The 23,730-nt window shown below is 50.4% G+C and overlaps 1 protein-coding gene across 4 annotated transcripts in view; it reads left to right on the forward strand.

Annotated features, from left to right (window-relative positions):
- The window catches only part of CRTAC1 (cartilage acidic protein 1), a 1,057,458-nt gene that overhangs the window by 46,330 nt on the left and 987,398 nt on the right, over window positions 1-23,730 (forward strand). Inside the window, exon 1 of one of the 4 annotated variants that reach the window (XM_063962303.1) lies at window positions 429-712. The exons of the other annotated variants lie outside the window; for them this stretch is intronic. The gene's annotated coding sequence lies outside the window, so the exon portion shown is untranslated. Of the gene's footprint in view, window positions 1-428; window positions 713-23,730 lie in introns of those variants that run through there. 4 annotated transcript variants of the gene reach the window in all.

A 23,730-nucleotide genomic window follows, 5' to 3' on the forward strand; every position in this document is an offset into this window, starting at 1 on the left:
CAACAGTAGTGCCACTTATACAGGTTACGTCACAGTAAAGCCGCTTCTACATGTTACTCTGCAGCTTCTTGTGCAGTAAGAGGTGCTGCAGCATTAGCTGGGGCAGAGAGGGGTGCTCCAGCATCAATGTGTGGTGCCCCACAGCTGTGAAGATGATAATTGTGCACCACGGTAGTAAATATAGTGGTATTGTTGTCACCCACTGTGCAGTGAATTTATTGTATCTAAATTTATTGTATTTATTGTATTGAATTTATTGTATCTAAAAATCTGTGCTGCATGAACAATAGTCTGGGGGGACCCGCACGTGGGGGATATGGAGAGAGACTGGCCCTGCACGAGAATAAAACTGTTGGGTCCCGGCGGAAGGATACGGGGACTCGGGGAAAGGAGGTTAAGTGGAGTGAGGACTGGTCGGTTGGCAGTTGAGCAACGGAAGAGAGAGGGACTGAGCTAACGAAGCGGGGGAAGCGCTGTAAGGCTACGGAGCTTGAGGACAGGGTTTGGTCTCCCTTCGCGATCAGCGACTCTCACCCGGTGTTTGGCACTCAGCAGCAGTAGCGATGTGAGCTCTCCCTCGGCAGCAGTGAGCGGAAAATCCACGCCGGCGGGACCCGGTACGCAAGCCTCCAGCGGCGGTGGTGAGGAGCTGAGCTGAGGCGGCTGGCAGTGACGCAGAGATCCGGAGGGAGAGGAGAGGAGCGGCCTGTTGGTGAGTGACGGCCAGGGAGGCGGAGCCATCTATAATAAAAAGAAACAAAGAGTCAGCCACAGCTGAGAGTATAGGAAAGGTACCTTAACTTTATTAATCCTACAACTCTACGCAGGCACACCACACAGAGAGTCAAGCTACCTGCAAATAGCAATAAGTGCACTTATTAAACAGACTGAAAAGTAGTAAAAGACACACTGCAGTGTAATTCAGCATTGATTCAACACGTTCATATAGTAGTCCGGAGGCAGCAATCGACACAACTAGTAAGCGTTGATAGGAGAGAAGATTGTATCGCAGTTAAGAGCTATCACATTTCCGTCAGGAATCAAGCCTCTGCTACCCTACTATGCTAACAACAAAGAGAGGGAGTCAGTGTAATGCGTCCTAAAGTCAGGAGAATGAACTGAATCCGTCAAGTTACATAGATGTGCATGTCCACCCAGTGAGAGAGGAATACCAGTGACTTGGTAATGGAGTGACTAATAAATACCTTCATTAAGGCACTCAGTCATTTAGAGTAACAGGGCGTTTTACAGATCTCAACAGTAAATTCTGAACGAGAGACTATAGCTTGGACGGGAATTAATTGTGATAGATCCACTGAGGGACGTCACCCATATTAGAGTGGTAACTGTATTCGTCCATCGTTAAGGACAAGTTCAATTAACATGATAAAAGTAGTACCCAATTGAACTGCATTGTGAAGTCAGACTTGGGGAGTACCGGGGACGTGATTCATGTACTAATCTTACAAAGTTGTAGTACGTACGTTTAACCAGCAATACTGGTCTGTTAGAGTTTTACCAAATGTTTTATGCTTGTATTCACTTATAACCGGCATGTTATTAGAGAAAGTTGGGTATCCATTTGTTTACAGGCGGAATTGACAGCACGGAGTAGTGTAATAAACACGGTTACTAACTGTAAAGTTAATTATTCTGTTGACAATGAAACCGTATTGTGATGGTTTATCGAATTAATACTTATTTAACTTACCAGGAATTTCTTAAGCACCATTGCTATATCAATACATTGAAATTAATTCTAAGCAACTAAAGGCAACGGTTATTTCTTAGGAGTTGTCCGACACACCTCTCAGCAAAGTTCTATACTGCTAAAGGTCCAGGCGGCAGGAATAAAAAGGTAACTCCACCAATCATCATATCCGTCCAAACCCGATACTTACCTGGTTTGTCACAAATGTAGAGAGAGGCGCTGCAGCAGCACGGGCAGAGAGAGCAGCCAAGGCAGAAAATAGGATTTTAGTACCTACCGGTAAATCCTTTTCTCCTAGTCCGTAGAGGATGCTGGGGACTCCAAACGGACCATGGGGTATTGATGGATCCGCAGGAGCCTGGGCACACTATAAAGACTTAAACTGGGTGTGAACTGGCTCCTCCCTCTATGCCCCTCCCCCAGACCTCAGTTAGAAAACTGTGCCCAGGAGAGACGGACATTTTGAGAAAAGAATTTATAATTTAAACACAGTGAGTGTTATACCAGCTCACACCACGAACATACCGCAAGACATGGCCTTCAACAGAATACCAGCCCACGGTACGAAAAACATACAGCCATATGCTGAGAAAATAGGTAACACAACCCGTGTGTCAACCCAACCAACAATAAGAAACCACATGCCAATAGCCTGACAGAGAAGAATCACCACAAAGCGCAACCAAAATCAATAACTGCAGACACAGTACGCACTGGGACGGGCGCCCAGCATCCTCTACGGACTAGGAAAAAAGGATTTACCGGTAGGTACTAAAATCCTATTTTCTCTTACGTCCTAGAGGATGCTGGGGAATCCAAAAGGACCATGGGGTCTATACCAAAGCTCCAAAACGGGCGGGAGAGTGCGGACGACTCTGCAGCACCGAATGAGCAAACATGAGGTCCCCATCATCCAGGGTATCAAACCGGTAGAGCTTAGCAAAGGTGTTCGAAACCCGACCAAGTATCCGCTCGGCAAAGTTAACTCGCCGAGACACCTCGGGCATCCGCCCAAGAAGAGCCCATCTTCCTAGTAGAATGGGTCTCCACCAACTTCGGTAACGGCAAACCAGCCGTAGAACTAACACGCCGAATCGTATCATAGATCCAACGTGTAACAGACTGCAGAGACGCAGGCGCCCCAAGCACGCTGGGAGCATACTGACAACAGAACCTCCGTTACCACAAATTGAGCCCAATTGTCGACATAAATCTTCAAAGCCCTGACTATATCTAGAGACTATGACTCAGCCCATGCTGAAGTTACCACAGGCATCAACATAGGCAGACTTTTGATAAACCCCGAAACCTTTTTGGCAGAACTACTATCCGAGATCTCCAATCTTTCCACTTGGAAGATCAAACAGGGACTGTCGTGAGACAAAGCCGCTACTTCCGACAACCGCCTCGCAGTTTCCCCAAAGGCAAACGCATGACCACTCTCCAAGAGAGGAAATTTTAACACAACCTGTAATAAAGGTTCCACTCAGTGAGACACAAGAAACGCATCACGACGGCAAGATCCACTGTGCCAATAGGGGCACAAATGGAGGTGGGGCGTGCAGCATTCCTTCCACGAAAGTCTAAACTTCCGGAAAGGTGGCCAAAATTATTATTATTTTTTTTTAAACTATAAGGCCAAACTGCCCTGAAACTCAAATACGGTAGTAAGGCTTCGCCGTTACTTCTTTCTAGTCTGATAGAATGTGAAAATGACCTCACTGGGAATACCCATTCGGACTAGGATATGGCGTTCAACCGCCGCGCCGTCAAACACAGACGCGGTAATTCCTGATACATACCCGGAGCTTGTTGTAACAGTACCCCCTGTAGAGGAAGATGCCAGTGATCTTATATGAACAAAGCTTGAAGAACTGTATACCCAGCTCTCCTTGGCTAGACCGGAACAATGAGGATCGCCGGAACCTCCATTCTTCTTACGTTTATCACCTTCAGCAGAGTGAAAACGGAGGAAACACATATACCAGCCTCGGAGATCTGCATACATGGACACCATGATCTAATCCTGGATCCCGAACCTTCATCCCTCCAGGAGATGAGAACTGAGCAGACACCACAGGAGTGATATCCTAGCCATTAGAACAATATTCCGGTGTCTGCGCCGGTGAGACTCAGACCACATTCCCAACAGGTCTCATGAAAACCACTCTGGCATTCAACCTGCTCACCGAAAAAAGGCCTCTGAGGCCGCACCCAACTTCTTTATCAACGTAACATATTGATGAAGTGGCACTACAAATCTGATTCGACTCAGGATCCTCAGACCTCTTTTCCACAGGAAAACAGGCAGAGAGAAACAGGCAGAGAGAAACAATGATTTGCACTACATGTTTCTTGACCTTATCCCACTCAGGCGAACATCTCAGTATAGAATAACAATGGCTCCTACTATTGAAAGAAAACCATCATACTACCATCACTCGCGTGAAATGACCAAGACAATCCTGGCTATCCCTCCAGGAAATCTGAATGCGTAGAAGAACGCATGTAAAACTTTTTTATAACTGGGACAGGAGGACAAGGCCCTGAACGTGACGCACCTCTGGTACGGCGTTGTGTACTACCTCCCCTTCCAGAGGGGAGACGGCCAAATCCCTTAGAAAACCAGTGAGGGGAAACATCTGTACTCCAGAAAGTCCCCCTGTGGATTCTATAAGTAATACACCAGTCCTAGGCTATTCGTGAACTAACTGAAAGTAGTAACTGAGTCCTCACCGGAGCAGGGTCCCTCCACATAGACTCTGCGACATGTGGTGTATGTGGTAGAAATAGAAACGACATCCTCATCCGTGAACCTAACCAGGCTGCAGAACTCTTACCTTTTCTCACCTTTCACAGGCTGTACAGAAAGGGTAAAAAAAAAACCAAAAAAAAAAAACCTGTATTTTAACCGATTAAAAAGACTGCATCCCTCAAAGGAGTGCGTCACTAACTGTTGCCAGGGAATCTAACTCCCGAAGTTAGACTTACCAGGAATATCCACCGAGATTGGCTGAACGGATGCAGCCCCCAATCAGCGGTACACCATCCCAGAGAAAAACTCCAGTAACTCACGGAGTCAGCCTCAGCACTCCCCCGGCCACACTACCTGTATACAGACGACAGCCTGCCGCAAATTTATAGAGAGGATCCAACATAAGGAACCACCTTTCTCTCTTTAGGGTAAATCTATTTAATGACCTACCGAACACAAACACTCCCTCATGTGTCCGCAATGCAAAAAGGCCCACAGTATAGAAAAATAATCATATCACTTAGCTTTCCTGTATACGATCCATTGAGACAGGGCCCCGTGTCGACCAGTCGTTGACTTTCACAATATTCCATCCGTTGCGGAAAACGAATAACCCTTCGAACTTCTGGAGAGGGTGTGAGTCACAGCCGACCTAGAGCTTTATCAACAGAGCGATCAGCACATGAGAAGGAATACTATTACACCAGTATTCATCAGAAACATCATATGAATATACATATTGCAATACACGTATAGCCACATATCCTAAATATATATATATATATATAATATACATATAGTCGGATTGTCCCGAGCCTTCTGGTCCCCAGTGACATTAATGTGTTCTGAACGTGTATGACCATGTACTGAAAAGCCACAGTTGTGGATCTACCAGGAAACATAGTCGACAGAAAACCCCAGTATTCGTCGACAGCAGGGATTAGTAACTAGGGGAAACTACCGTCTTGCGACCCCAAGGGGTCCGAGGGAAGTAACGTACAACTTTATATACACAGGTATAAGTCATATACAGCATTTCCAGTTACCCCCGGTGACCGTTGGTGCCGACAGGGTCACCCACATACCATTGTGTCCCCCATAAATATATACTTCTTATTTGTAACAAGTACCCACGTGCGTCGGCGATGCCGACAGTGAACCCATATGTGTTTATAAGTGAACACTCACGCCTGTCGACACAAGTGTACTAAACTGGTAAACTGGGTATTTTTGACAGGGAGCACACAAAAACTACCCACAAGAATGATTGCGTGTCCAATCCTAACTCAACTAGTCTTATATATGTGTATATAACACTAAAACACAGTGCCCCCTCCCCCTTGTTTGTGCAATACATACATCTTGGCGGGGACAGGGGAAAAATGGCGCTGACCCTGTTTGTGTGAGGGCTAAGCCCCGTCCCCCTCGGCGCGCTATAGCTCCTTATATTACAGATATACCGGTCTGGCACTGTATATAGTGTAACACACTATATCATATGAAAGTAATGCTGCTCAGGGCGCCCCGCACCCAAGCAAGCCCTTCAGCGTGTGGGAGCACCAGCGCGCAGCGCGCCCCCCGGTAGCAAATGGCGGGGGGCAACGGCCGCGGCATCCGGTATCGTTTGAACCTCTTCTCCCTGCTCCGTAACTGCCGCTCAGGGCGCTCCCCCCCAGCGCCCCGCACCCAAGGAAGCCGGCGGCGCTGGAGGAAATGGCGCATAGCGCGCTATAAAAAACCTAACATAAAGTCTTTCAGAGAAACTCAGTAGAGCTCCCCTAGTGTGTGTCCAGTCACTCCTGGGCACAAAGTCTAACTGAGGTCTGGGGGAGGGGCATAGAGGGAGGAGCCAGTTCACACCCAGTTTAAGTCTTTATAGTGTGCCCAGGCTCCTGCGGATCCGTCTATACCCCATGGTCCTTTTGGAGTCCCCAGCATCCTCTAGGACGTAAGAGAAAGAGGTGCTGCAGCAGCTGGGATAGATAGAAGTGCTGCAGCAGTGGGGGCAGAAAGAGGTGCTGCAGCAGCCGGGACAAAGAGTGGTGTAGCAGGACAGACGTAACCCTGCTGCACAGCTACAAGCAGACAGTGAGACATATAAAAGGGCGGCAGAGCTCTGGCATGTGCCGGCTGTCAGTGTCTCATACTATCACCTCTGGCCTGTCCTGTTCCCTACCTAGTCTCTGAGTCCGAGTCAGTGTGCGCCCCCTCTGCTTCTCCTCTTGCTCTGCAGCTGGCTGTACAGCGGGCTGCGGTCTAGCGGGTGAAGGGGGGGGGGGGGGGGTGACAAGCAGCACGCCCTCTAACTTTTCCGGAGCTCTAGCTCCACCGGAGCCACTTTCGTTGCACCCCTGGGCCCAGGATTTCTCTTGGCTGCCCCGGTTCCGCCCCTGAATCTAAATGTGTCTTTAGGTAAGGAAGGTTGTGTGTGTCCTAGCACTTCAGAATCATGGGAAAGCCCCTATGGGCCGGGCTGCTGCAACTTTGCCACACCCACCAGTGACGTGTGGTGAGGGCACCGACTGGTGAGGCACCTTCACCCCCCCTCCCCCCAACTACAATCTGTGTGAGGAGGGGCGGGCAGGGCTGTGTGTGGGGGCTTTGTGAGAAGGAGGGAGCTTTGTGTGGCACTGGCCCAGCATCATCATCATCACCATCACACACACACTACACAGCATTGTAAATACACACAGACATTGTACGGCAGCACCCACATGGGACCAACCAGCAGGTAGATGAGGGCAGCAGGTGGGCAGACTGTACACAAGTCCCCTGGGAGCCGAAGCAGCAGCAGCCGTGACACAGCAGCAGCAGGAGCACCTCCGTCACACCCGCCGCCTGGGCACATCCATCACCGCTCTCCTGGCTCTCACCTTCAGCAGGGAGAGCTGGTCCAGGGCGATCCGGAGAGCCCTCTTGTCATCCATCGTCCCCACGCCGCCGCTCCCGGTCCTCTCCTGTGCAGCAGTAACTTCCGGGTCCCGCCGCCGCTTCTCCCAGCCGCTCATGTGTGATTGGACCAGCGGATCCAGTGCTGGATCCACTGTCCAATCACATGTGCCTCGCTGGCAGGGGCGTGCTTTCCCTGCCAGCGAGGCACTTGTATAAGTGCCGCATTCCCCTTAATTTCTAATGGTCTTTTACAGCCCAGAGCTTGGCCCCGCCCCCTGCTATGTCCCCGTTCCCACAGTCTACGGGAGGCACTAGCTATCAGTGCCTCCCAAACTATTTAAACAGATTAAAATGATTAGAATAATATAAAGAGCATACATATGACACAGAATGTGTGTCTTATGTATCTTCTTTTTATTATTTTAATCATTAAGACAGGGGAGGCACTGCCTCCCCTGACTGCACGTCCCTGACACCCACATAGCTAAGTCAGGAGATAAGTAAAGTAGTAATAATATTACACAGCACGGGAAAAGCTGCCAATGCTGCTAAATGATTTTAACCAAACTGCAGCATAAATGCATGGATTAAATGCTGATGTTCTGGTAATGCCGTCCAAGGGGGGTTTATCGCAGACAATAACCTCTTCAATATTTTGGGCAAAGTGAAAGCAAGTAAGATTAATGGCTATCCCCTCCCCCTCTCAAAAAATAAATATTAAAAAATGTCTCATGCCATTTTCACACCGTAATGCCGGGTCGCACCTGGGAATTGGAAACGCGTCCTTCCCGGGTGCGACCCGACATTCGACCCTTTCTGACTGGCTTCTTAACCAGGTAATATGCTGAGTTGGGTTGCCATCGGGGGCAGGGACAGAGGCGGCATCGGGGGCGGGTGTGGGGGAGGCGCCGAGAGATGAGATCATTTCCACGCCGCTTCTGCCTATGCTGTGAACGGGTTCTGGGTCGCATCGACCCAGTAGCCCGATCACACTGCACCTGACCCGGTAAAAACTCGGGAATAACCCTTATTTCCGGGTTGAATTACCGGGAATTTGTCAGTGACCCCTTTCACGCCGCACAGTGAACCGTGCCGACCTGGCAATATACCGGCCTGATACTGGGTTATTTGTGCGGTGTAAAAGTGGTATTACTGTTACCTCATCCCATATTTTCCCACAGCTTTCTCATTACTCCTTTCATAGCTCTCTCCAGGTCCCACCATATGTAAATGCCCTCCCCCCTCCACAGCCTACACTGCTCTCCTCACATCACTGCCCCCCACAGCTTACATTTTCCCCCTCACACATTACTATTCCCCCTCCCCTGCTCACTACCCCATCACACCACACTGCCCCCCACAGCTCACACTTTCCCCCTCACACATTACTATTCCCCCTCCCCTGCTCACTACCTCATCACACCACACTGCCCCCACAGCTCACACTTTCCCCCTCACACATTACTATTCCCCCTCCCCTGCTCACTACCCCATCATACCACATTGCCCCTCACAGCTCACACTTTCCCCCTCACACATTACTATTCCCCCTCCCCTGCTCACTACCCCATCACACCACACTGCCCCCCACAGCTCACACTTTCCCCCTCACACATTACTATTCCCCCTACCCTGCTCACTACCCAATCACACCACACTTCCCCCCACAGCTCACACTTTCCCCCTCACACATTACTATTCCCCCTCCCCTGCTCACTATCCCATCACGCCACACTGCCCCACACAGCTCACACTTTCCCCCTCACACATTACTATTCCCCCTCCCCTGCTCACTACCCCATCACACCACACTGCCCCCCACAGCTCACAAATATCCCTTTGATAAGTCAGCCATGAGTTATCTAAAACTACTATTTAGGGCCAGTGCAGTCTACTTGTCCACCAAGGTAAAATTTGCCAGCCGTGCCCTGGGTACTTCCTTCCTCTGATAGGTAGACGGAGCTTTCACCTGTCATATTACCCTTGATAACCAGAATATAGCTGAGTCACAGACCACAAGATACAACTGAAGCAGTAAATAGTGTGAACGTATTGCCCAATGTGGCTTGATAACATGGGAAATAGATGAGCAATAATGCACCCTGGTCCAGCGCTGCACGTGACATCATATTGCCACGGTGAGGGGGCGGGGCCACATGGACCAGAGAGAAGGTGAGCACCTGGCATGTCCTAGAAACAAATACAGGTGATACCGGTGTGCCAACTCTGTTGCCCACTAGTCCTTGTGCCCTGGACTGCATCAGTGCTCCCACAGCCCAAACTTTGGTGGGTAATTCTGCGCCACCCTGCAGTGCACATGGTTTTGCCCAACTGCTAACAAATTTGCTGCTACGACCAGGTGTTAATTACCCCCTATGCATAGCCAGATTAAGGGGGGGATGCAGGGCATACTGTACCCCGGTCCCCCCTCTGTCAGGGGGCCCCTGGCCAGAGCACACTGACATCACTAGCTTTCCCTCTTAAGCAGCACAGAACCAGCAGCCAGAATGCGAGCAGGACAGTATGCAGTAAAGGCAGAGATACAGGAGTATCATGTTTCATGAGCTACCAACAGAGCATTGTGACCAGATGAGAGATAGGAGGGTGGAGAGAACTGTAAGTGACACAGGGATCCCAGCTTCTCCTCCTCCCTGCCTGGGTGTCTGAGTCCTCTATAAACTGTTATGCAACTAAACCATTTGGGTCTAGAGATAGAGACAAACACAGAGAGTCCTCCTGAGTCCTATCCCAGTGTGTAAGTAGTACAGAAGCTGCTGCTATTCTTGCATGTGACAAGATAAATTATTTTATTTTTGTATGTGTATTTCTCTAACGTCCTAGTGGATGCTGAGGACTCTGTAAGGACCATGGGGAATAGACGGGCTCCGCAGGAGACTGGGCACTCTTAGAAAGATTTAGTACTACTGGTGTGCACTGGCTCCTCCCTCTATGCCCCTCCTCCAGACCTCAGTTAGAATCTGTGCCCGGACAGAGCTGGGTGCATTTTAGTGAGCTCTCCTGAGCTTGCTAATAAGAAAGTATTTTAGTTAGGTTTTTTATTTTCAGAGAGCTTCTGCTGGCAACAGACTCTCTGCTACGTGGGACTGAGGGGAGAGAAGCAAACCTACTAACTGCGGCTAGGTTGCGCTTCTTAGGCTACTGGACACCATTAGCTCCAGAGGGACTGAACACAGGAACCTAACCTTGGTCGTCCGTTCCCGGAGCTGCGCCGCCGTCACCCTCGCAGAGCCAGAAGACCGAAGCTGGCGGATTGAAGCAAGAAGACATCAAAATCGGCGGCAGAAGACCCCTGTCTTCATATGAGGTAGCGCACAGTACTGCAGCTGTGCGCCATTGCGCCCACACTAACCCACACACTCCGGTCACTGTAGGGTGCAGGGCGCAGGGGGGGGCGCCCTGGGCAGCAATTGATTACCTCCTGGCAAAAAAGCAGCATATATACAGCTGGGCACTGTAATATGCATGAGCCCCCGCCATTAATTTTACACAAAATCGCGGGACAGAAGCCCGCCGCTGAGGGGGCGGGGCCTTCTTCCTCAGCACTCACCAGCGCCATTTTCTCTCCACAGCTCCGCTGAGAGGAAGCTCCCCAGGCTCTCCCCTGCAGACTCACGGTAGAAAGAGGGTAAAAAGAGAGGGGGGGCACATAAATTTAGCACATTAATCATATATACAGCAGCTACTGGGTAAACACTAAGTTACTGTGTGATTCCTGGGTCATATAGCGCTGGGGTGTGTGCTGGCATACTCTCTCTCTGTCTCTCCAAAAGGCCTTGTGGGGGTCCTGTCCTCATATAGAGCATCCCCTGTGTGTGTGGTGTGTCGGTACGCGTGTGTCGACATGTTTGACGAGGAGGGCTATGTGGAGGCAGAGCAGGTGCAGATGAATGACGTGTCTCCGCCGACGGCACCGACACCTGATTGGATGGATATGTGGAAGGTGTTAAATGATAATGTAAACTCCTTGCATAAAAGGTTGGATAAAGCTGAAGCCTTGGGACAGTCGGGGTCTCAGCCCATGCCTGATCCTACAGCGCAGAGGCCGTCAGGGTCTCAGAAGCGCCCACTATCCAAAATTGTTGACACAGATATCGACACGGATTCTGACTCCACTGTCGATGACGATGATGCAAAATTGCAGCCTAAACTGACTAAAGCCATCCGCTACATGATTATAGCAATGAAGGATGTATTGCACATATCAGAGGTAAACCCTGTCCCTGACAAGAGGGTTTATATGTATGGGGAGAAAAAGCAAGAGGTGACTTTTCCCCCTTCACATGAGTTAAATGAGTTATGTGAAAAAGCGTGGGATTCCCCCGATAGGAAAGTGCTGATTTCCAAAAGGTTACTTATGGCGTACCCTTTCCCGCCAATGGACAGGATGCGCTGGGAATCCTCCCCTAGGGTAGATAAAGCTCTGACACGCTTATCTAAGAAGGTGGCCCTGCCGTCACAGGATAGGGCCTCCCTAAAGGATCCTGCGGATAGGAAGCAGGAAAGTATCCTGAAGTCTGTTTATACACATTCAGGTACTCTACTGAGGCCGGCAATTGCGTCGGCCTGGATGTGTAGTGCTGCAGCAGCATGGACAGATAATCTGTCTGAGGAACTGGAACCTTACAAGGGTGAGGAATTGTTTGGGGACGGTCTCTCGGACCTAGTTTCCACAGCTACGGCTGGGAAGTCAAATTTTTTGCCATATATTCCCTAACAGCCTAAGAAAGCACAGTATTACCAAATGCAGTCCTTTCGATCACAAAGAAGCAAGAAGGTCAGAGGTGCCTCCTTTCTTGCCAGAGGCAGGGGTAGAGGAAAGAAGCTGCACCATACAGCTAGTTCCCAGGAACAGAAGTCCTCCCCGGCTTCCACTAAATCCACCGCATGACGCTGGGGCTCCACAGGTGGAGCCAGGAGCGGTGGGGGCGCGTCTCCGAAATTTCAGCCACCAGTGGGTTCGCTCACAGGTGGATCCCTGGGCTATATGGATTGTGTCTCAGGGATACAAGCTGGAATTTGAAGTGATGCCCCCTCACCGTTACCTCAAATCGGCCCTGCCAGCTTCCCCCATGGAAAGGGAAGTAGTGTTAGCGGCAATTCACAAGTTATATCTCCAGCAGGTGGTGGTAAAGGTTCCCCTCCTTCAACAGGGAAGGGGATACTATTCCACAATGTTTGTGGTACCGAAACCGGACGGTTCGGTCAGACCCATATTGAATTTAAAGTCCCTGAACATTTATCTGAAAAGATTCAAGTTCAAAATGGAATCGCTCAGAGCGGTCATTGCAAGCCTGGAAGAGGGGGATTTTATGGTGTCTCTGGACATCAAGGATGCTTACTTGCATGTCCCCATTTATCCACCTCATCAGGAGTACCTCAGATTTGTGGTACAGGACTGTCATTACCAATTCCAGACGTTGCCGTTTGGGCTCTCCACGGCACCGAGAATATTTACCACGGTAATGGCGGAAATGATGGTGATCCTGAGAAAGCAAGGAGTCACAGTTATCCCATACTTGGACGATCTCCTCATAAAGGCGAGGTCCAGAGAGCAGTTGCTGATCAGCGTAGCACACTCTCAGGAAGTGTTGCAGCAGCATGGCTGGATTCTGAATATCCCAAAGTCGTAGCTGATTCCTACAACGCGTCTGCCCTTTCTGGGCATGATTCTGGACACAGACCAGAAGAAGGTGTTTCACCCGGCGGAGAAGGCTCAGGAGCTCGTGACTCTAGTCAGAGACCTCTTAAAACCGAAACAGGTGTCGGTGCATCACTGCACGTGAGTCCTGGGAAAGATGGTGGCATCGTACGAAGCCATTCCCTTCGGCAGGTTCCATGCGAGGATCTTTCAGTGGGATCTGTTGGACAAGTGGTCCGGATCGCATCTTCAGATGCATCGGCTGATCACCCTGTCCCCGAGGGCCAGGGTGTCTCTTCTGTGGTGGCTGCAGAGTGCTCACCTTCTCGAGGGCCGCAGGTTCGGCATACAGGGCTGGGTCCTGGTGACCACGGATGCGAGCCTCCGAGGATGGGGGGCAGTCACTCAGGGAAGAAACTTCCAAGGGTTGTGGTCAAGTCAGGAAGCTTGTCTGCACATAAATATCCTGGAACTAAGGGCCATATACAACGCCCTGAGTCAAGCGGAGCCTCTGCTTTGCAACCAACCGGTGCTGATTCAGTCAGACAACATCACCGCAGTGGCTCATGTAAACCGCCAGGGCGGCACAAGAAGCAGAGTGGCGATGGCGGAAGCCACCAGGATTCTTCGTTGGGCGGAGAATCACGTGCAAGCACTGTCAGCAGTGTTCATTCCGGGAGTGGACAACTGGGAAGCAGACTTCCTCAGCAGGCACGACCTCCACCCGGGAGAGTGGGGACTTCATCACGAAGTCTTCACTCAGATTACAAATCGATGGGAACTGCCACAGGTGGACATGATGGCATCCCGTCTCAACAAAAAGCTACAAAGGTATTGTGCCAGGTCAAGAGACCCTCAGGCGATAGCTGTGGACGCACTAGTAACACCGTGGGTGTTCCAGTCGGTCTATGCGTTTCCTCCTCTTCCTCTCATACCCAGGGTGCTGAGAATCGTAAGAAAAAGAGGAGTGAGAACAATACTCATTGTTCCGGATTGGCCAAGAAGGACTTGGTACCCGGAACTGCAAGAAATGCTCACAGAGGACCCATGGCCTCTGCCGCTCAGACAGGACCTGTTGCAACAGGGGCCCTGTCTGTTCCAAGACTTACCGCGGCTGCGTTTGACGGCATGGCGGTTGAACGCAGGATCCTAGCGGAAAAAGGCATTCCGGATGAAGTTATTCCTACGCTGATAAAGGCTAGGAAGGACGTGACAGCAAAACACTATCACCGTATATGGCGAAAATATGTTGCCTGGTGTGAGGCCAGGAAGGCCCCTACAGAGGAATTCCAGCTGGGCCGGTTCCTGCACTTCCTACAGTCTGGAGTGACTATGGCCTTGAAGTTGGGGTCCATAAAGGTCCAGATTTCGGCCCTATCCATTTTCTTTCAAAAGGAACTGGCTTCTCTTCCTGAAGTTCAGACGTTTGTTAAGGGAGTGCTGCATATTTAGCCCCCTTTTGTGCCACCAGTGGCACCTTGGGATCTCAACGTGGTGTTGGGTTTCCTGAAATCCCACTGATTTGAGCCACTTAAGACCGTGGAGCTAAAGTATCTCACGTGGAAGGTGGTCATGCTATTGGCCTTAGCTTCGGCTAGGCGTGTGTCAGAATTGGCGGCTTTGTCATGTAAAAGCCCCTATCTGGTTTTCCATATGGACAGGGCAGAATTACGGACTCGTCCGCAATTTCTGCCGAAGGTGGTGTCATCTTTTAATTTGAACCAACCTATTGTGGTGCCTGCGGCTACTCGTGATTTGGAGGATTCCAAGTTGCTTGATGTAGTCAGGGCTTTGAAGATCTATGTAGCCAGGACGGCTGGAGTCAGGAAGACTGACTCGCTGTTTATCCTGTATGCATCCAACAAGCTGGGTGCTCCTGCTTCAAAGCAAACCATTGCTCGCTGGATCTGTAACACGATTCAGCAGGCTCATTCTGCGGCTGGATTGCCGCATCCAAAATCAGTGAAAGCCCATTCCACAAGGAAAGTGGGCTCTTCTTGGGCGGCTGCCCGAGGGGTCACGACATTACAGCTTTGCCGAGCAGCTACTTGGTCGGGTTCAAACACATTTCCTAAGTTCTACAAGTTTGATACCCTGGCTGAGGAGGACCTTGTGTTTGCCCATTCGGTGCTGCAGAGTCATCCGCACTCTCCCGCCCGTTTGGGAGCTTTGGTATAATCCCCATGGTCCTTACAAAGTCCCCAGCATCCACTAGGACGTTAGAGAAAATAAGATTTTACTCACCGGTAAATCTATTTCTTGTAGTCCGTAGTGGATGCTGGGCGCCCGTCCCAAGTGCGGACTTTCTGCAATACGTGTATATAGTTATTGCTTAATAAAGGGTTATGTTATGGTGGCATCCATTGTTTGATGCTCTGTTGTTGTTCATACTGTTGACTGGGTAAGTTTATCACAAGTTATACGGTGTGATTGGTGTGGCTGGTATGAGTCTTACCCTGGATTCCAAAATCCTTTCCTTGTTATGTCAGCTCTTCCGGGCACAGTTTCCTTAACTGAGGTCTGGAGGAGGGGCATAGAGGGAAGAGCCAGTGCACACCAGTAGTACTAAATCTTTCTTAGAGTGCCCAGTCTCCTGCGGAGCCCGTCTATTCCCCATGGTCCTTACGGAGTCCCCAGCATCCACTACGGACTACGAGAAATAGATTTACCGGTGAGTAAAATCTTATTTTTAAGGTTAAGTTGTCTTTGTTACGCCACAAGAAAAGTTTATAAAATAGTTGTCTTTCAATTAGGTGGAGCTATAAACCGTACTAGGCCATTATTAAACTATTAGTTAAAACAATATACACCATTGGTTTAATTTGATATACATAATCTATACCTCCCACCATGACCCATTCCAGAAGGGACAACATGTTCTCTACCTGGACTTCCTTCTTAATTTATGATTGCAATCACCTGTGCTGAAATACCTTTCTTATCAATTAAATAGTTCAACACAGGTGACACCAATCACATATTAAGTGGGAAGTCCAGGTAGAGAGCATGTTGTCCCTCCTGGAATGGAACATATTGGGAGGTATTCACAATCTAATATACATCCCTCACCTTCCATCGGGTCCCCCCTGTTTTAAGTGCCAAGGGCACCCCCAAGGCTTAATCCGGCCCTGCCCCTATGGCCACATTTAACAAAACAGGAACAAGTGGATTCAACTGTGTCATACTAGTCAGATTTACAATGTGGAGCCCTGCCGTAGAGAGCTTGTCACAGAGACTAAGCAGAGTGGTCAGCGTTGCTTCTTGGAGGCACCCTGACCAGGAAATATTTTTTGTATTCCATTTGGAGGATAAAATAAATCAGGTATGTATTATTTACCTACAAAATGCAAATGAACTGACAGGCTCATGTATTGCAACACTCATTATGTCTGTACGAGAAACGATTTCTGTGCAAGGTTTCGTGAGACATTTGACATATGCAGCGACAATTCTACAGTTTGTTTAATGATTATTTAATGCTGTTTACAATGCAGGCGTTTTATGTGGAGACCTGGATTATTAATGACATAAAAACAAAGGAATGAATGGCAGAATAGATCCAAACAAATGTTGCTTAAAAGACAGAAATATTGTTAAGGCAAAATAAAAAGATAGTATTTTTCCCCTTTAATTATAGTCTAATAACAAAAGAAAGAAATGTATCTAGCACATTCCAGTATGAATTAAACATGCATTATATTATTAGCTTCTGCAGTATACATAGTGAGGTTCTGGTCTAGCAAGAACATCTCCCATTGTGGATGACATGCTGTAAATAATGGATAATTATCTCTGCACCAGGTATACCAACTCTGAACCAGTAAATTAGGCAGTATTCAGTTAGAATTAAATCAGTGTTATGCTAAGTTGTATTTTAGTTAAAGAATTCACTGACGTCCTTTGTAGTCTTAGGCTATTGGGGGTGTGGGGTTTGTTTGCCCATGGGGCCCAGTAGCGGATCTTGCTATGGGCACACGGGATTTTTGCCCGGGTTGCCGCCTCCCGGACGTCGCAGCCGCCATCCAGAGGGCGCCGCCCCGCCGTGGCAAGATCCGCTACTGGTGGTGCATAGATCAGAGGTGCGGCGCCAGCAGCCAGAGACAGAGGGCAGCAGCGGTCGGGCATCAGGAGCGGGGATGGTAATTATTCATTTTTTTTTTTTTTTAAAGCAGCACAAATGGGGGCAATACTACTGGGGCCACAAACGGGGGCAATACTACTGGGGCCACAAACGGGGGCAATACTACTGGGGGCACATTGACCACACCCCTTTATGAAGCCATGCCCCTATTTTCGCCCGGGGTGCCACAAGGGCTAGAACTGGCCCTGATGGGGCCCATGTATACTGCACACCCTGCACCCATTATAGATGCCTGGAAAGGTCTGCATGTCTTCTGGAGCCACTCAGCAACTGGTCGTAGCTGCCAACTATGTGAGTGAAGTGGGCGGTACAGGTAGCATCATCATGACCACCCACTCCCCCTTTACCCGTTCACAATGCCGCATTGTATAGCGGGCTGAGGCCGCGATGATGCAATCATGTTATCATACCCCAGCACTGCCCACTTCTGCAGCACCACACCCCTCACAGTGCCGATCTTCGGCTGCCCCTGCACAGAGTGGGCAGCACAAAGATCTGCAAGCATGACTAACAGGCCTATTTATTAACCAGATACAATTCACCTTATCTATCAAAGACTACCAGCATGCTTTGGCAAGAGCATAATTAGTGGTGTGCAACCAGCCAGAGTGCAAGGCTAGGCTGTGGAGGTAACACGTTTGCAGGCCTGGTGGCATCTATATTTGGCTTGCAAGCAGTGCCGCAAGTATGGCGGTACGGGGTGGTACTGCGTACTGGTAACAAATTGGCAGCCGGTATGCAGTACTGCTGGGCCGACCACATTGTAACAATCAAACTCTGGTTTATGAACCAATTAGAGATTGCGGGCCGGCAGACAATCGCCGCTGCTGATTGGCTTACGATATGGCGCCTGATTTGAGATACATGCCGCCACCGCAGGAGACTGGACTGAGGGCAGAAGAGGCGCGCGTTGCGTTCTCCTCTCCCTGGACACAGTGACACTGCAGAGCTGGCCCAGGCAGCAGCAGCACTGAGTTGCATTGCTGGCGGCGCACTGCTGGGGGCATATGTATATCTGGCACTATTGGGAGGCATATGTGTATCTGGCACTACACTACTGGGGGGTCTATGTGTATTTGGCACTGTGGTGGCATATGTGTGTCTGGCACTGTGGGGGCATATTTGGCACCATGTGGGCATAAGTGTATCTGGCACTGTGGGGACATATCTGGCACTGTGGGGGCATATGTGTATCTGGCATTATTTGGGGCATATGTGTATCTGGCACTGAACTATTGGGGTCATATGTGTATCATGCCCCGACCATATGTGTATTATGCCCCCCATTTTCATTGGCCACACCCCATGTGACATGTGGCTACACCCATTTTCTGGCGCGCGCACACACAGTACCACTAAGATTTTTTTTCTACTTGCAGCACTGCTTGCAGGGTTCCGGGAATGGCACAATACAGCCTAAAGAGCCAACCAGTGGTGGCCTGCTAGTCCCAGTTCCTCTTCATGACTTCACATGTGCATAGTGGGGAGATGGAGGGGTTGGCCTAGAGGGCATTATTGCCCTGTTACTGTACTGGTTGATGGCAGCTTATGCAGTCAAAGATTAACTGAGTCTATCCAAGAAAAGTATGTAAGAGTCTGTTTAACTAGGACCACACACACACACACACACACACACACACACACACACACACACACACACAGATCCCCCTTCCCACTGATATCATTTAATTCATTAGTATTGCTGCTATATACACCAGAGGCGTCGGAACATGAGAGGCGCCAATGTGCAGGAGGAGCGATGTGCGGTCAATTGAAAGACCGCACATCACATCCTCCGTGCAATGCAGGGAGTGAGCAGCAGCGGCAATATGTAGCTGCACAGCCCCTCCGTCCTGCTCTCATGCCCAGTTCATATTCACAGAACGGGGCTATATAAGCTACCCCTCCTCCCCACTTTGCCAGGGAGGGCAGCCAGCACCAGAGCACTGCTGCGAATCACGGTCGTTTAGGGGGCATGAACCAGTGCCGGGAAACCTCGCCCCCATGAGAGACCTGTAGCTGTGCTGTTCAGGTAATGTCTCTCTCTCCCTGGTACTGTGTCTTTCCCTCTTTCTCCCTGACACCCTCTTTCTTTCTCTATGTATCGCCATCTTTCTTTTCCTGACTCTCTCTTGCTCCCCTCTCTGTCTTTCTCTCTCCCTCCCTCTGACAGGGTTGGAAATCATTTGCCGGCGGCCAGGATGTCGGTGGTTAGAATTCCGACCACTGAATCCCGATAGTCAGTATCCCGACAGGGGAAGGTAGAGCTCACTTACCTCCCCCCTCTGGCCCCCTAACCCACCCTATACGTAGCCTAGCCCTGCACCCCAAAACTAACCTCCCCTTCCTGCAGCTTAACACTAACCCTCCAAGGGGGATGTCTAAACCTAACCACCCCCACCACGCAGCCTAAACCTAACCACCCCAGTGTGCAACCTAACCCTTACCATCCCCCTGCAGCCTAACCCCTTTCCCTGTGGCTTGCCTGTCCAGCGTGGCGGTGGATGAGCGTTAGGGATCCTGCTGTCAGGATTCCAGGGCTGGGCTGGAGACCCTATTCGGGATGCTAGTGTCGGCATTCCGAATAGTGTTGGGATTCCCATAGGTGTGCGCAGCACAATTTATTAGGGGGTGCACCGTCGGAGGTGCATGTTTAGCACCACTTACTGGGCGTCTCTAGCGCTGCCTGTTGACATTCCTTTTCATTCCATATGCACCTTACCTATATGATGGTTTGTCACAATGGGGAACCTCTGAAGGAACGTATCATAGTAACATAGTATTCGAGGTTGAAAAGAGGCAAAATGCCCATCGCGGTATCCTTCCTGGGCAGATGGTGTCTTCAGTCGGTATTCACTATTCATGTAGGATATCACATACCTTCTGCGTCTCTCAGCCACACCATCATCTCCTACCTGCATCTGTCAGCCACACCTTCTCCTCCCTGTGTCTCTCAGCCACACCTTCTCCTCCCTGTGTCTCTCAGCCACACCTTCTCCTCCCTGTGTCTCTCAACCACACCATTATCTCCTGTCTGCATCTTTCACCGTCCCCCTACACTTCACATATTACACCACACAGTAGTGTCCATTGTTCACATTACACCGCACAGTAGTATCCGATATTAACAATACACTGCACAGTACCGTCCGTTATACACGTTACACCTGACCACACCGTTGTGTCCGTTATTATATTAGGGTGCAGAGGTGGGCAGTTACAGCATGTAGGGTGCAGAGGTGGGCAGTTACAGGATGTAGGGTGCAGAGGTGGGCAGTTACAGGAAGTAGGGTGCAGAGGTGGGCAGTTACAGGGTGTAGGGTGCAGAGGTGGGCAGTTACAGGGTGTAGGGTGCAGAGGTGGGCAGTTACAGGGTGTAGGGTGCAGAGGTGGGCAGTTACAGGGTGTATAGTGCAGAGGTGGGCAGTTACAGGGTGTAGGGTGCAGAGGTGGGCAGTTACAGGATGTAGGGTGCAGAGGTGGGCAGTTACAGGATGTAGGGTGCAGAGGTGGGCAGTTACAGGAAGTAGGGTGCAGAGGTGGGCAGTTACAGGAAGTAGGGTGCAGAGGTGGGCAGTTACAGGAAGTAGGGTGCAGAGGTGGGCAGTTACAGGATGTAGGGTGCAGAGGTGGGCAGTAACAGGGTGTAGGGTGCAGAGGTGGGCAGTTACAGGGTGTAGGGTGCAGAGGTGGCCAGTTACAGGATGTAGGGTGCAGAGGTGGGCAGTTACAGGAAGTAGGGTGCAGAGGTGGGCAGTTACAGGAAGTAGGGTGCAGAGGTGGGCAGTTACAGGAAGTAGGGTGCAGAGGTGGGCAGTTACAGGATGTAGGGTGCAGAGGTGGGCAGTTACAGGATGTAGGGTGCAGAGGTGGGCAGTTACAGGAAGTAGGGTGCAGAGATGGGCAGTTACAGGATGTAGGGTGCAGAGGTGGGCAGTTACAGGGTGTAGGGTGCAGAGGTGGGCAGTTACAGGATGTAGGGTGCAGAGGTGGGCAGTTACAGGGTGTAGGGTGCAGAGGTGGGTAGTTACAGGGTGTAGGGTGCAGAGGTGGGCAGTTAGAGGATGTAGGGTGCAAAGGTGGGCAGTTACAGGATGTAGGGTGCAGAGGTGGGCAGTTACAGGAAGTAGGGTGCAGAGGTGGGCAGTTACAGGATGTAGGGTGCAGAGGTGGGCAGTTACAGGATGTAGGGTGCAGAGGTGGGCAGTTACAGGAAGTAGGGTGCAGAGATGGGCAGTTACAGGATGTGGGGTGCAGAGGTGGGCAGTTACAGTGTGTAGGGTGCAGAGGTGGGAAGTTACAGGGTGTAGGGTGCAGAGGTGGGCAGTTACAGGATGTAGGGTGCAGAGGTGGGCAGTTACAGGGTGTAGGGTGCAGAGGTGGGCAGTTACAGGATGTAGGGTGCAGAGGTAGGCAGTTTGAGGGTGTAGAGTGCAGAGGTGGTCAGTTACGGGGTGTAGGGAGGGAAGGTGTAGGATGCAGGCGTGGAAGGTGCACATTGTTGGTGGGCAGATACAAGGTACTGGGGAAGAAAGGAAGGCAGTTTCAAGGTGCAGGTGTCAGTTTGAGGGTTCAGGGGAGCAATTGCTGGATGCAGGGGGACAGGTGCACAATAGTAGTGTAGGGGATAAATGTTTTGTAGTGTGTTAACTTAAAACTGAAAACAATACCTTTGAGGTGGTGTAGCACATACGGATTAGAGGGAGCTTGGGAACAGCAGCATCGCATGACAGCTCTGACACAGTGGGACATATCTATGTCGACATTATAGGGACTCCCTGCCGCCTCGCAGGCAACTCTCCCGCAACCATGCTGCTGTTCAGCAGGCAGGGGGAGAGCCAACCCGGAGCCCGCTGGACTGTGTAGAGACTCCCTGCCGCCTTGCAGCTCTCCCTCAGACCACGCTGCTGTTAATCAGGCAGGGGGGAGAGCCAATATGGAGCCCGCCGCCTGCTGGACTGTGTATCATGGCAGGCAATTAACCGTCTGACGATGCACCCACCGCGAGTGCTCAGTGATCACTGCAGCAGGCATGTGTACGGGGGGGGGGGTTTGCTGGACATTAGGGGGTGCCTGTGTGCACCAGGCAACCCCTGTGCACACGCCTATGGGGAGTCCGGCGTCGGTATTCTAACTGCCAGGTTCACGACCATATCCCCTCTGACACCCTTTCTCTCACCCTGACACTCTTTCTCTCCTCTCCTTCTCCCTGATACCCTCTCTCTCATTCTCCCTGTCACAACTGAGGGCCTGAGCTGACGGAAGGCAGCCTCAGTTGTAGGGGCTGAGATGTACCGGAACCTGGGAGGTTGTATCAGACCCCTGGACATGTAAGTAACATGAAGAGAAACCGCCCGAAGGCGTGACCACGACAACTTGAGTAAAAGTCAATGATATTTATTTATGACAAACTCCATGCATCACAGTAGCAGTAAAAAGTAACATAAAAATCAGCAGAGAAATAATAATACAGTTCCTGGGTACTACAGGATGGCAGGGGCCACAGAGCTCTGGTGGTATGAGACAGTTCTTATTATCTGCAAGTTGGAAAGTCCTTACCAGGCTCAACTGTAGCAATGAGGAAAGCCCAGGGTCGTACCAGCTGGTGTTCCAGGGAAAGCTGGACTGCTGTAGATAAAATGCTGCTGTGGGTACTGGTTAGAACCAGACAGGTGTTGGCACGGAGTGGATACTGGCTGGAACCAGTTAAATAATAAATAGAGCTTGAGAGCGATGCAATATAGATGAAATGTAGAATTTGAGAGCGGAGAAATAATAATACCGGTGGAGAGTGGTAAACTGCAGAAAGGACACCGGCCCTTTAAGAGAAGCTGTACACTGCTGGAAGCTGAGCTGGAAGCAGGTGATGTAGTAGCTGGAAACAGGTGAGTCCAGAATGGATCGGAGAGTCAGGCTACACCGCAGATGGAATGCTGGTGCGGGTCTCTATAGCAGAAGTCTGGAGACAGGAGCTGGAACCTGGAAGACATTCACAGAAGAGAGACAAACTGGAACTAGGTTTGACAACCAAAGCACTGACGCCTTCCTTGCTCAGGCACAACCTATTTATACCTGCAGCAAGGAAGGCATTGGCTAGGCAATTATGCAAATTAATAATACTGACAACGGATTGGTAGGAATGATCAGCTGACAGAATCCAAGATGGCTGCGCCCATGCAGACACTTGGAGGGAAGTTTGGATTGTAATCCATGTGGTCTGGAAAACAGTAATGGCGGCGCCGGCCACCGGAGACAGGAGACGCCAGGCTGACAGATGCACATCCAACCACGCGGACACAGCGGAGGCCGCGGCTGACGTAATCGCCACTCTGAATGCAGAAGCTCAGGGACGGCGGCGGAGGCCGCGGGAGACGCCATGCCAGATGTATAAGGCGTTACTGTGACTGCGTCCAGAGAGACAGGCGAGGATGCGGGAATGTGCACATCAGGATGACAGATGGGATCCGGTCCTGGAGCGCTGAGCCAGCCTTAGGAGGCATCTGATAGGTAAGAAATGGCGTCCAGATACCCGGATCGTGACACTCCCCTCTCTCTCCCTCCCTGATACCCTC

This window comes from Pseudophryne corroboree, chromosome 3 (genome assembly GCF_028390025.1).
Source record: "Pseudophryne corroboree isolate aPseCor3 chromosome 3, aPseCor3.hap2, whole genome shotgun sequence".
NCBI classification, from domain to species: Eukaryota; Metazoa; Chordata; class Amphibia; order Anura; family Myobatrachidae; genus Pseudophryne; species Pseudophryne corroboree.